General features: G+C 40.4%; 1 protein-coding gene and 1 long non-coding RNA gene across 11 annotated transcripts in view; one reads left to right on the top strand and one right to left on the bottom strand.

Annotated features, from left to right (window-relative positions):
* Positions 1–14187, top strand: part of PLD5 (phospholipase D family member 5) — a 326396-nt gene that overhangs the window by 287952 nt on the left and 24257 nt on the right.
* LOC121067200 overlaps positions 10484–14187 on the bottom strand; it is a 43075-nt gene continuing 39371 nt past the window's right edge. For 3 of the 10 annotated variants that reach the window (XR_005818158.1, XR_005818159.1, XR_005818160.1), the window contains one exon: positions 10485–11312. This is a non-coding gene — a long non-coding RNA (uncharacterized LOC121067200). Of the gene's footprint in view, positions 11313–14187 lie in introns of all 10 variants that reach the window. The other 7 variants (XR_005818154.1, XR_005818151.1, XR_005818157.1 and 4 more) reach the window with 4 other exon arrangements.

Here is a 14187-nt window from a genome sequence, read left to right as displayed (position 1 = left end):
GAGGCTGGGGGTGCAGCATGGAGGTCGAGGTGGATAAGGACTGGGAGCCCAGGGGTGAGAAACACCCTTCCTCTCCCTCTTCTGTTTGAAGCTCTGGCTTAGCAGTATCACATATGAATGTGCTTAACTAGAAACATTGAAAGCTTTGCTGAACTACTACTAGTAGTGTTATCAATAAGCTCCTGTTACCATTTTTCCCTTTTTGCTGCTATCAAGTTTCTTCTTGATTGTATTACTATGTTTGACTAGTAAATATGCCTTCTGCAGTTCTTTGAGCTGATGATTTTTTTTTGAAACACTTACTGAACATGTAAATTTGTTTAGTTGCTTTCACAATTATTTTATTTTATTTATTTTATTTTATTTTATTTTATTTTTGCTGCTCTGAAGCATTATTTCTGGACAGGGATATAAACTGTTACACTAATAGTGATGGTTTCCTTAAAAGTTTACCAGTCTCCTTTTATAGTAGTGGCTTTCAGATTTTCGTTCTCAATAATTTTTTTTCTTCATTTTCTTAGGACCAGGGCAGCCACAATCTTTACTGCTTTCCTAGAGAGGTATTACTTTCCTAGATATAGTAACGATGTGTAAAATTGCATCAGTGAAATAACCTTTCCGCTGATCTAGCTTTTTTCTGGTAAATTTTGTAAACTGATAAAATGGTGCAAAAACTGTATAAACAAGTCTTTCATCAAGCTGGTGAACCTGAAAGAATTATAGAAAGGCTTGTAGTACCATTTTCCCTGCAAAATGTGTTTTAGGGGAGTACTAACAGAGGAAAATGGTAAAGGTAAAATTTTCAGTCTCACTTTGAACTTTTTATCTCATATGGGAGATCTGTGTGATTGTCTGTACAACTTCTGCCTTCCGCTTTCACTGACACTCAGTCAGTGATTGCCGCAATTGATGAAGTATCTTCGCAGCATTCCCAGGCTCTTGCCTGAGATGTTTTGTGACCATTGAACAAGTCAGGCAGTATCTTTGGGCTACAGCTGGGCAGTGTATTTAAGTATATATTTAAGTTAATGACACGTTGAAGTCTATTGTTAGTCAGCAAAATATACACATCTACTCTAAAATGTTTGTTGAGAAAGGGTTTGTTCAATGCTACCTAAAATTGCATACTTCTTCTGATTAATTGCTGCCTGTGGATTGCACTAGTAACAACAAAGGCGACGTGGCGCTATATTCTAGTCTCTAGTTACTTGACCAGGTAGCTTATTAATGTAACTAAAATAAATTGATCATATAAAAATTATCAACCATAATATTAATGAAGAGCAAGAACTAACAAAAAAAAATCATGTTTCATTTGCTCCATGACTGCCTCAAGTAGTTTCAGCGAAGTTTGAAAATGCTTTTTTGCTCCTTAATTCTCTTAAGGAACATGAGGTTTGTAGTACAAGCAGAACCTCTAATCAGCCCAAAATATACTTCTGCAGCTCTTCATTGCTAACAACATTTTTGGAAAAGCTTTATTATTCACACATGAATAATTGAATCCAGCGGACAAACAACCGTAATGGATTAGCTGAACCATTTCAGAAAAATATGTTTATGTGCAGTAATCAGCCCTTGGAAAATTCTATTATGGGACATTATTGTAACAAGTAAAAATTAATCCAATTGTCTTCACTAGAAGTGGAATCGGGCCAATATTGACTACTGCTGTGTCATAGGCTAGAAAATAGCCTAAATTGTCAGTACTAAGAAGTGACATGTAAGTGGGTGTACGTGTGAGGTAGTTAATGTCCAGATTTTGAGCTCTCAATGCCTGCTGCTTGCTCTCTGTAACTGGTCTACCTGGTCTACGGTGCTGGTTATGAACACCTGGGCTAAACAAAAGTGGCACGTCCAGAGTCCTCCAGTTACTGGAGATGAAGTCAGAACCACCAGCTGGGAGTCTGCTCACATGTTGTGCTTCTGCATACAAACTGCTTAGATTGAGGGGAAAAAAGTGAGTCTTGGTGTGCCAAAAAAAAGAAGGTGTGCTGGGAAGAAATGATCTGGGGGAAAAAAATAAAAATAAAAAATAAGTGGGCCTGAAAATAAGGTGAAGTTCCTGGCTGGAGGAAAGATCCTAGGAGTGGGGCAAGATCCTGGAGGTCAAGGAGCTGTGAGGAGATGGAGGCCAGGGGGATGGTGATGCTCGAGATGAGCAATGGTGAGCAACCACACAGCAGGGACAGACCCAACTTCCTGTGCTAGCATCCCAGGCCAGCAGCCACCGCCCTGCAGGAAGTGGAGAGCAAGGGAGTGTGCTTGCAAAATAATCAAGTAGTTAGAAAAGTGTCACCTGATCGGTTCTTAAATGAACCCCAGTATCCAGATCCTCTGTAAGTAGTCATTTACTCTATCTTGCTTGTGATACCTTGAAAGTATTATCCCCAAAAATCCTACATAAAATTGTGACTCAACTGATGGTGAGGAAAAGTTCCTAAGCAGGGCCATGATTTTCTGTCTTACAGTTAGCTGTGTAAGAACTGCTAGCAGAGGATTTTTTTTTCAGTTGCTTCTTAAATCAGTATACTTTTTGGATTCTTCATTCTTCTGATTGTTCTAAATTCAGACCAAATTAGGCTGAATGGCTTTAGAACGTAATTATTTATGGGAAAACAAAAAAGCAAGTGTGAATTTGCTCTCGTCTTTCCTGTTTTCTTTGTGTCTGTTGCATTCCTTGTGTGATTTCTTTCACCAACGCAAAGTACGATTTCAGAAAGGCATTTGATTTTTCTTTACATTAAAAAAACATACAAAACAAGCCAACCAACCAAAAAAAAAAAAAAAAAAAAAAAACTCTGAAGGAGGACTGGGAAAATAATACCTGATGTCATCACCATTGTATTTGTTCAGGAAGACATTAATTCTTGGTAAATTAAGCTCAGTCTCATGTGTAAAAGTTATCTGACTTTGCTTCTTACATGAAGTTACTTCAGGCAGTGTTTTGAATAGCAAAAGTTTATCTAATCATCTGTGCTGCAGAGGATCAATGATTTGTTCTTGCTGACTCCCAACAGTGCCTTGCAATGCTTTCAAAAGTGACAGCTACCAGACAAGACTACGAAACAACACCATTTCCTTTTCAGGCAGCTTCCTCTTTATGTTCCTCTTAATCCCTTGGGGTCATAAATCAGAAACTAATGATTGTATCTACATAATCTAAGCTAATTGGAAAATTAGATAAACTGTACCGACGCTATCAGTTTAGAAACAGTGACCTGTTTTATCTGAGGAATTAGGTTTTTACCTGATGCACCTGAGACGTTAAATATACAAGAGGGCCAAAATAGATTACAGGTAAACTGACTTCTAAAGTACACCAGAGTTGTAGCAAGTATGAATTATCAATTACATTTAAATAATTACAGATAAGTTGCCTGTTCATTTATTCTGCTAATTATTCTATCAAATCAACAGTCAAATTAGCTGTATGAGATGTCAGAGAGTTATGACTCTTATTCTGAAAAAGGTTTATTAAGCATCTGAAGATGGAATAGATAAGTAAAATTATGCTTTTTATTGGTAAACATGAATAATCTACATTACGCATACTTACAATCTAAGTATATTGCATTCCAAATTTTTCCGAAATTAAGAACACTACAGTTATTCAGGAGAAACAAAACAGACAAAAGATACACTTTTTCTTCACGTTAACTAAAAATCAAAGAATCACAGAATGGTTTGGGTTGGAAGGGACCTTATGGGTCATCCAATTCCACCCCCCTGCCATGGGCAGGGACACCGCCCACCAGACCAGGCTGCCCAAAGCCCCATCCAGCCTGGCCTTGAGCACCCCCAGGGATGGGGCACCTACAGCTTCTCTGGGCAGCCTGTGCCAGTGCCTCACCACCCTCACAGTGAAGAATTTCTTCTGAATACCTAATCTAAACCTACCTTCTTTTAGTTTAAAGCCATTCCGCCTTGTCCTGTCCCTACACTCCCTGACGGAGTCCCTCCCCATCTTTCGTGTAGGCCCCCTTCAGGTACTGGAAGGCCGCTGTAAGGTCTCCCCTGTGCTTTCTCTTCTCCGGGCTGAACAACCCCAACTCCCTCAGCCTGTCTGCATAGGAGAGGTGCCCCAGCCATCTGATATTCCTCGTGGCCCTCTTCTGGACTATTGCCAACAGGTCCCTGTCCGTCTCGTGCTGGGGGCCCCAGAGCTGCACGCAGTGCTCCAGGTGGGGTCTGATGAGAGCAGAGCAGAGGGGGAGAATCCCCTCCCTCGCCCTGCTGACCACACTGCTTTTGATGCAGCCCAGGGTACGGTTGGTTTTCTGGGCCACAAGCACACATTGCTGGCTCACATTCAGCTTCTCATCAATCAACACCCCCAGGTCCTTCTCCTCATGACTGCTCTCAATCCCTTCTCTGCCCAGCCTGTATTTGTGCTTGGGATGGCCCTGGCCCGTATACAGGACCTTGAAAAACTGGCTAGCCAATATTTTGTCTTTGTATGAACTAGTTTTTTGGACTCAGCTGTCTAAAGCTTGCAGCAGGACAGCTGCAGGAGCGCACTTGAATGAAATGTTGCTGTCTGTCTTGCCTGTTATCACCAGACAGGACAGAACTGAATTAAGAGATCCCGAGGGTTTTAATTTAGTTGTTCAGACTCTCCGCCTTATAACAAAGAAAAAAGGAGACAAAAGCGGTAGTTAGAATTCTTCGCTACCACCTTCTCCTCCTCTTGTCTTCTGTGACAAATAGTCTCTGATAAAACCTAACCTCTGTTTCTTCCTAGTCTCTTCAAGATGACAAAAATTGGAAGCAGAATATGGCATCCTCAAGTACTGAGAGATGCATCACAAAGGGAAGTTTGGAGGAAATTTGGGGTTGTGGGAATTTTGGAGGAGCAATCCTCTGATTGCTCAGGGGGTAAAATCATTGGGACGCAATCTATCTAGTTCTTTACTCAAAAGTCTCGTCCCAGGTATATGTGGAGGACTATTCCTGTCAGCTTAAGGGCAGCCCTTGGAAGGTGATGCCACTCATTACGAGATTATTCCTCCTCCTTCTCTTGGCCTCCATTTCAGGGGATACAGATCCAAACCATAACTTTTCCACAATTCATGAGGTTCTTGAATGCTGCTGGGAACATTTTATTTTTATTTTCCCTCTCAGGTAAAGGGAAATGATCATTTCCTCAAACTGTGTCTTTAAAAACTGTAGTTTCTATTTATTTGTGTGACCTAAATTATCCTCCCATAAGAACACTGTGTAGTAAGTACTGGACTTCTATACGCTTTAAAGTACATCATGATGATCTCATTTGTTTTCAAAAATCTTGCTATAGTAGAGTTGTCTCTCCAATCTGATCACTGAGACAGGATCTGTACATTTGCAATTTCTGTTAATGACAGTTGCATCTTATCTTTACAGAACTGCACAGCACAAAAAGCATGCTATAATCAGTCAGTCATTTTTTTGAACTTTTATCTAAATGCGTCTCTTGAAGTTATGTAATGGTGCATCTGGTCCTTTTGAGATAAGATACTTTGTCTGACATTTAGTGGAATTGCATCTTTTCACTCAAGCAAACATTATATTGAGAGTTTCCACTGATAGAATGCTGCTCTTGTATGAGCTACAGTTCTGTCCCTCATGTGCACTTTAGACCATTGCCAATCCTAACTGTCATCTTCTAATAATTTGCTTAATTTTCTTACTGTCCCCGTGGTGTTCAGTATCATATCGCTATTAGTAAATTGAGCACAGTCTCAAGTGTCAAATAACTTGAAACACGGCTCCTTCAGCTTCGTCATCCAGCGGGGTTCAAGCAAGCTCAGACGGATAAATGTTATACTGAAAGTATATGCAGCAGAATACCTGTATATTCCATCTGAATTCGTATTTCTGTCTTAAATATTATCCCTCGTATTTAACAGAGAATATCTGCTTCCCAAAAGTTTGGGTATGTTATTAGCTGTGTGATCCAATCCTGAAAATACTTATGCTGCTAATCCGGTTGACTTCAATGGGATTATTTCCAAAACTAGCTAACATTATAAAGGTAAGATAAAAACACAACCTAGATGTATAAGCACAGGTGGATGAGTCAAGATGTGAAGAAAATGTGTCTCAATAGATATTACAGAGCTGTATTGACAATTAAATTCCTTTTTTGTTTTTATTTCTCACAGTATAGAAAGCCAGTTGGATTGTCAAAACTCTGCTGTGAAGTTATTACAGCTTGTCTTCCAAAAGACAGACTGAAAATGTATTTACTGTTTTTTGCTAGGAGCTATTGGCCAGGGTCTCCCTCTTTAATCAAATCTAGAACAGTTTGATGACTGATACATTTCTCCAAGATAGCAGCTTTCCCTTTTTCTTTGTCTTTTTTTTTTCCTTCTTTTCCTCTGGGTGGGGAGGTGGCAGGGGACATACTGCTCTTGAAACATGCAGAACTTAACAGTGTGTATTTATCATGGTACAGGGTTTGCATTTTTGGAAGCCTGGTGTTTTGGTTTAACTGAGAAAGACCTGTTTTGTTTTGGTTTTACATCCAGTAGATCAGGACAGTCAGCCCTGCCCATTAGGCTTACTCTGCTTGAAATTTATTACCTGGCTATCCAGTATTTACAAATGAATCTCAGTGAAGCAAGTGGGCTGTTTTGTCTCTTGCTAGCATTATGTACAATGCAAACAGAAGGCTGGTTAAAGCTGGACAGGAATACGGGTAGTGTGGCTGCTGCACTGTGTTTTGTGAGTGTTTCTGTTGCTGCCTGGCAGTGCTCTTGTTCTTCTTTACTTCTGTGGGTTTCTGGTTTTGCGATCAAGTGAGTGCAAACAGCCTGGGGCTGTGTATTCTCCTTGCCCTTCAAGCCAAAAAGACTTCCCATGCTCTGCTGGCTTTGCTAGTTCCTCTAGATCCCCAGCTGCGAGGTGTTAGGAAGGCGTTACTCCGAGTGCTGCAGCATTCCCTTTTAGCATAGTTCTCCTCATGTCGTGCTCTATTGTCATGTGCATCATCTGCGTTGTCTTTGCATTTAGTGTCAGACAGGGCAAACCCCAGCTTGCTGCATGTTTTTATTTGATTTCTTTTGACTGTAGGAGCATGCTCATCACTCTCTCAGGCCTTTTAAATTAGATACCTATTTTTTTCTCTTTTTTTAATTTGTTGTGAAAGTTCAGTAGAGCAGGTTTACCTACCATAGGAGTAGTCAGTAATAAATTGGATAAATCAATGAAAAATAAGCCTACAGAACAACATGATGAAACATCCACTTTGAACAGTTAGTCATTTCTTTAAAAAACTTTGTGGGATACTCATGTAGTTGGAGCTCCGAAGTCCAAAAAACATTTCTTTCTCCAGTAAAAAATAACCTCATAATTGTTTGCTTGCTTTTTAATGCTCGCCATGTCATTTCTACATTTTGAAACAACTAAGAGTCAGAAGATCTTGCAAAGAGAGTGTCTCTGGATCTGGTCTGTGTGTGGTCCCTCAGATATCTGACAAATAATATCAGTGCGTTAGGATTATCAGGCTTGAGAGCTTTGGGTGGGTTCTAGAAGTGTGCAGGGAACTGCAGGCAAGCAGGATCTCAGCGGTGTACACTGTCTGCCATCACGCAGAGGACAGAAGAATCATCGAGACAACTATCCTGGAGGCAGCTTTAAGGTCCACTGCTGCTGTCCTGAAGCAAACAGGCAGGCAGAGTGGTGAGCTGACAGTACTGCTGAGACGTGCTTGCAGGAGCCAAGGCCTTAGAGATAAAACTCGGTAGCCTAAGAGTTCAGCTATTGAGAAGAGGCAAAAAATAAAAGGCATTGGTCACTGTGGTGAGAGTTGTTTCCAGCAAGCCTCTACAAGGCCTTTCTGCAGTGAACAGTAAAGCAGACTGCCCCAAACTGGGCTCGACTTGAGTTCATAGACCCTGCAACCAAGCACATTTACAAGTGAAAGTCTTGTCATTTCATCTGTGTTAAGAAACCCTGAAACAGCGAGATGTGCTGAGAAGGTAAGGTGTATTCCTGCAGGTGCTGCATTGGAGGGGCTGTGCGGTGTCCATGCTGGCGCAGCTTGCTGGCTGCCTGCACAAAGTGGGGCAGCGCCTGCCTGAGCACCTCTGCTCTCCAGTCTGAGCCAAACTGCACGGGCAGAGCAAACGTGTTTGTGCTGCGTATCTGTGCCAGGGTGGCTCATGTGAAGCTACAGCTGGAGTTCAGCATCCAAGGGGTAGACAACTCCGGAGTCATAGCTCTAAAGACCGATGAGGTCTACAGCCACGTTGTCTGTCCTAGACAACATGACAGGCCGTACCCTCAGATCCAGTGGTCCCAGCACCAAGCTCAACAGCCAGTGGTACAGTCTGAAATAAGTAGACTTATGTGGGTGGAAGAAAGGCTGTAAATTCCCTGCTTTCCCTAGGATGTGATTGATGTTGCGCTGAAAGAGAACTTGTCCATTAAAACCCAGTTGAATCTCTGCGGGGGGAGCTAATGCACCACAGCCTGTTCTGTCATCTCCCACAACAACTTGCTCGCAATTAATCCTGGTCAGTAATGTTAATGAATGGAGGCGGATTCCTCTCTGAGGGATTAGTTATTAGCATACCCCATCAGATCAGCCTTGTTCAAGTAAACAATTAAAATAACAACATTAAAATAATCATGGATGTATATTCCCGGTATGTCATGGTTCCACCCACACGTGCATACTTCGGTATTGCAGAGAGTTCCCTTCTAGACAAACACCTTCATTCACAACTGCCTCAACCCCTAAAGGTTCCCCAGTGCTGCAGCTCAGCCACCTTCCATTTTAACAGGGGAGCCTTTCAAGGAAAACTGGGTTTAGTATTGTCTTGTGAAAAAGACACAGTAAATCAGGCTGAAATACAGGGCCATAGATCTCCATGAGTACTGCGAGGAAGGACAACCATTTCAGTCATTCTGTGAAAGGAATAATGGCTCTGAGGTGCAGTGTAAAACCTCATCTTTCTATATACACAAATTGCCAAGCAGAACAAAATAGATTGCGACAAAGCAGTCCTTCCATATGAATGTACAGAGTTAACAGCACCTCTAAACCTGTTCAGATTTTGATATAGTCTTCACAAACATTAAGGCCTAGTTTGGAAGTCATCGTGCAGGCACTTTTCTTAACTTTGTGAAGTAAACAACACTCACCAAAGCCGTGAAATCGTTCATGTTTGCCTGGAACTGCTCTGTGGCAAACTGAATCACTGCTTGAGGAAGGTGCACGGGGCGGGCAGCACGGGCAAACAGACGTGTGAGGGGTGTCTTCAGGAAGTTTCACAAGTCGTGAGAATTCCTCTGTTGGGGAAATTTGTGTAATATAATGATTTAATATGTTTTTATTATCTTTTATTTTACTTTATTATTTCATCATGTAAATGTATTGTTTGATTTACTTTATATATTATTGTTTATATATATATTTTAATGTTTTGTAATATAATGATTTAATTGGCATTTCTTTCAAATTTAATGGTACGGTATGTTTCTGTGGTTAGCAAATCATTTTGTGTGTAGCTCTGCTGCATGGGTACAACACGTGTATATACCATGTATATATACACCATGAACACACAAAACAGTTTCATGATGTACATTCTGCTTATTAGCATAGTGTATTGGAAACATCTTTATCACCTTTGTGACTGGTATTTTATTATCTTTAACGCTATACATGCCATAACAACTCAAATAGAAATTATGTGAGGAAAAAAAATATTTTCCAGTTTTCAGACTGTGAGTGTTGATGCTGAATTGGAATAACACATTCTCAGGTATCTTTTCAGGTATTTCCTTCCTTTTCCTATAAAGTGATTATTACCCAACATTGCAGGCAGCAATGGCATTAAGCCTTAATGGTCTCACAATTGTTTTTTGTTTCTTCTTCATTCTGTTCAGTGTTAACTCATGTAAGAGCTATTTAAGTAGATACTATACTTTTATTAGCATATTTGATCTCTGACATCTTTGACACAGTATTTCTGCTTCTTGCACATGGGCTGTTATACAACATTATTAAAAAAATACACTTTTACATAGATAGGGTTAGCATCTGCCACGTTTGAGATAGGTCATGACCTGTTTTTTCTCCTTAAAAAATAGATTTATTTTCCCCCTTTCCATGATGATATAGACACAGCATGCATTATTACTATTTGTTTATGTAGTGGCAGCCAGCTGACACCGCAGCTGAATCCAGTTCACCAAGTAGCAAGAGGCTTTTCAGATGACCCAAATGTAAGTGGAACACAGTGAAACTAAGGCAACTTGCATCAATGTGTTCTACAGTTAGGGTCACGAGACAGGAATATGATATATGAATTTAATTCCAAGTTTTCTTCCTAGGAGAATATAGCAGGCCCACATCTTTACAGCGGAGATGGTTCCTTGTTGAAGCAACCAAAAATAGTAAACTGGCTACTAAAAAAGAATAATGGATTTCTGAAACAGATTTTCATATCGGCTAGCTGTTATCCTGGGGCTGCCTGTGTAATATTTTGCTAAATTACCTGTCTAAACTGGTTGGATTTCTAACTTACCTCAAGGCCCTGTACACGTCATTTAATCAAGGTTCAAAAGTTAATTAGAGCCTTTGGCCCTCCGTTGACATCAAGGGAAGAGGTTTCTAAGTCTGATCAGGTAGCCTGGCAAGGCTGAACAGTTACAGCAGTAATTTGTATATAATGTCATTGTCCCAGTTTGTGTCCGCAGCACGCCTGCCACCAATCTCTATTCGGTATGTAAAATGAAAACCCTCTGTGTGTGTCAGTGATGTTATAAATAATGCATCCAATTAGTCAACTACGTGCTGCTGCATTTCCCTGATGCCCGCAAATCTGAAAGCCCCAAAGAAACCATGCGCTTTGAGAGAAAAGGTTTAGATAAATACTGCCTTTATTCTGAGGCCAGTCCTCTGTGCTCTCCTCTCAGTGTCATACAGCAGAAAGACGTAGGGAGGCTGCCCCTTGCAGCACTGCCGAGGATGAGAACAAATACTAAGAGCTCGTGCTGTGATTTCCAGCTGCGTGAGGAGGCTGCACGATAAGGGCTGACAGAGGGTGATACAGGGTCTGATGCAGGAGAGATGGAAAGAGGCAGCGGGATGTATGCGTATGTGTGTAGTAAAGGAGATTCCAGGCTTTTCCAGAAGCTAGCAGGCTCCTTCAGAACACCTTTTAATTTTGTATGGTTCCAGTGAGGTAACTAATTGTTGAATTTCATGAGTGACACCAGCACCAAAATGTGCTGCAGCTTGCCAGCAGTGAAATGAAGGCCAGCACAATGTGGTCCTTTTCTTCCTAGCCTGTGCTTTTCTTTAATATAAGGAACAAAAACTGCATTTGAAAAGAGAAACAGAATCAAATTAGAATTCACATTAATTAGATTTCCTACAGTAAAACAAGAAATAAATCAAATATGATTCTGGCAAAACGGTTTCTTGCAGTTGCAAGTTTGCTTTTTCCCTGAAGAGACACTTGTGCTTGCTTTGAGGGGGTAATGAAACTGTAAACTGAAAAGTCATTTGAAAATGATAAATTAGGCTGTGATTATGCCAAGTGATATTAATTATGCTGATGGAGTATATAGCAAGGAATTTTTAACTGATTCAGTTCTGCCTTCTGGCTTTCTCTGACAAGTAGCGATGTGTCGCACTTGGTTCGTTGTTGAGCATCATCAACAGCAGCAGCAAAGCCCAAACTTCCACTCCTGGCGCTGGGTTCTATGTGAGCATTGCCACACAGTGGTCCATGGTTTAAACAAATGTTATTTATTCTGTTTGTATGAATGCATATATTTTTGATGGATTTTCTTTATCAGTGAGCAGATGGCTGACATAAAAATTGTCATGGTTGTTTTCTAATGTGGCAAGGACACAGGGGATTTCTCGTTTTCCACTTTGAAGCAGCATTGCTATCTCTTCCGCACGAAGTTCTCTCTAAGCCATGCCATTTTAAAGAAAGCCCCCCTTCATTTGCATGCCTCGCTTGTTCTGCCTCTCTGTGGTAATATCTTTCAGCAGAAATGAAATGCTGAACCGACTGTTATTCAGCATAGTTTCCCTAAGATCAGGATGCTGTGCAAAACAACGGTAGGGCCATCTACTGAATGTAAGGTGAAGTGGAAATTAGTAGAGCATCACTGTGCAATTCTGTGTTCCTGACCTGTGTGTGGACCAGCAAAAAAAAAAAAAAAAGGAACTGGACACAAAAGTTAGCAGCTTTTGAATTATCTCCTGTGCCTTAATGCCTTATTGTAGCAGCTTTTTACCATTAGGAAATAAAAGTAAAAATATTGTATGAAGTTCCAATTTCCCTGGAACTTTCAGTTGACAAGACTCACAGACTGAAATCAAATGGACTTGTTGAAAGTGAGAATTAAAGACCAGTGAAGGGATAGTGGGTGCCAATTCAAATGCACATTATCAGGGTACAGCTGGTCCATCTGTATGTCCCTTCCGTTGTTTTTGTGAGAGCATGTTATGGCTTTATACTGATGTTCAGTGCAAATGCTGTGTGCATTGTGTATCAAATGCATCCTCTCTCCGCGGTCACGCGTTGAGATTTATTTTCAGCACAGTGACTTGAATGACAGTTTTCCATTTTCACTGATGGGATCAAGTTCCCAGCGCAGGCTGAGACTTTATTTTGATGTCAAGTGGAAGGGATCTTTTTTCTAGTTCAGTAGAAATCTGCCTGCCAATTATTTTTAAATCCCTTAAAACCCAGATGATGGAGAATTAACCTTTAGCCTTGGATGGTAACAATGTTGGGGGTGGGCACTGTCTTGTCACTGGAGTGAGCAACTTCACTTGGAGAAAAAACTGGACTAGGAGCAGCCCATAATTGGGAAGTTCCCAGACTGGGCCATGGTATGGGTGCATGTGAAATTCTACCAGTTCAGAAAGCTACTTCAGTAAGAAATAAAACTAAAAAATTATTTAGGCAGAATTCTTCTAATACAGAACCAGTATGTTAAAGCTGCCAAAGTGCAGCTTTACACACACACTCAAAAGTCTCTGAAACTAACTTACTTTGTGGATGGGTACTGCAATAATCTTTATTTACATGATCATATTTGTTTTTCCCCAACATCTCTATTTCATGCAGATATGCAATGGGCTGTAGATACTGAATCAGCACCTACTCAGTATTTCACTTTTTGTAGTTGAACACGTGGCTTTACTGCATGCTACTGAAACCTTCTATAAAAAGGAGGGTTATTAATGCCTTCAGGGGGCTGGTTTTACTGTCTTTCATATAGCTTGGTAATATTTTCTTCTTTACTGTGGTAGTCTTTAGAAAGTCATGAGCCTAGTAGGAAAGACTCTTCATGTGCAAAGATTTTTAAAATGCCTTTGTCAGTGCTGCGATGGTAAAGCTTCCGCGTTTGCTCTCCACTAGAGTGTTAAACTTGGATAAACTTGCTATTGTCCGAATTTCAAGGGTGAGCTACATGCTCTTGAATGTACTCCTGACTTTATATGTCTTGTGTTATTCTATTATTGTTCATCAATGGTTCTTTAACCTACATTTGGACCTTGCGGAAACTTGAACGTCCTATTCTCAGTAATGTCCAAGTACAGTACCTGGGCACAATACTAGACTGCGGCTCTATTTATCTGTTTCCTTGTGATTCAATGTTTTAACTCGCATAGGCCTGTAAACTGTTAACCTTTCCAAAGGTATTGTTGAGACTTTGTTGTTGTTGTTTTAAGTATTATATTTTGGCAAAGAAACCACCCAGGAGAGCTAGTCTCGGAACACGATGTGGTAACGTTTGAAGACTCTGGTGCCATCTATGCAATTGTGGGACATAGGCCAAGCACAAGAGAGAGCCATGTACAGGTCTTGCAAGGTGAATCGCTGGAGAATGGTTAAGAGTTAAATTCTAGGAATTTCAAAATGCCATTTATTCAATAAAATTGCCTACAGAAAACAGGAACAATAGTATCATTGTAACAGTTAATTTCAAAATTTAATGTTTGAATTCCTAAATAATAATCAAAAGCACTACGAGGTTTTCAGAATAACAGGGAACTCAGGTAAGAAAATTTATTTTGCCCTAGACAATTTTTTTGCATCCACAGATGCTGTAAATTTAGATCTTACACTTACTGTCAGATAGCTTAAGTGAGACAGAGTTTTACTCACCACCTGAGAATATAGTGCTTTACCATTTGTATTAATCTATTATTTCCCAACAGTAGCA

Source organism: Cygnus olor, chromosome 3 (genome assembly GCF_009769625.2).
Source record: "Cygnus olor isolate bCygOlo1 chromosome 3, bCygOlo1.pri.v2, whole genome shotgun sequence".
Classification (NCBI taxonomy): domain Eukaryota; kingdom Metazoa; phylum Chordata; class Aves; order Anseriformes; family Anatidae; genus Cygnus; species Cygnus olor.
This window is presented reverse-complemented; position numbering and strand designations above follow the sequence as displayed.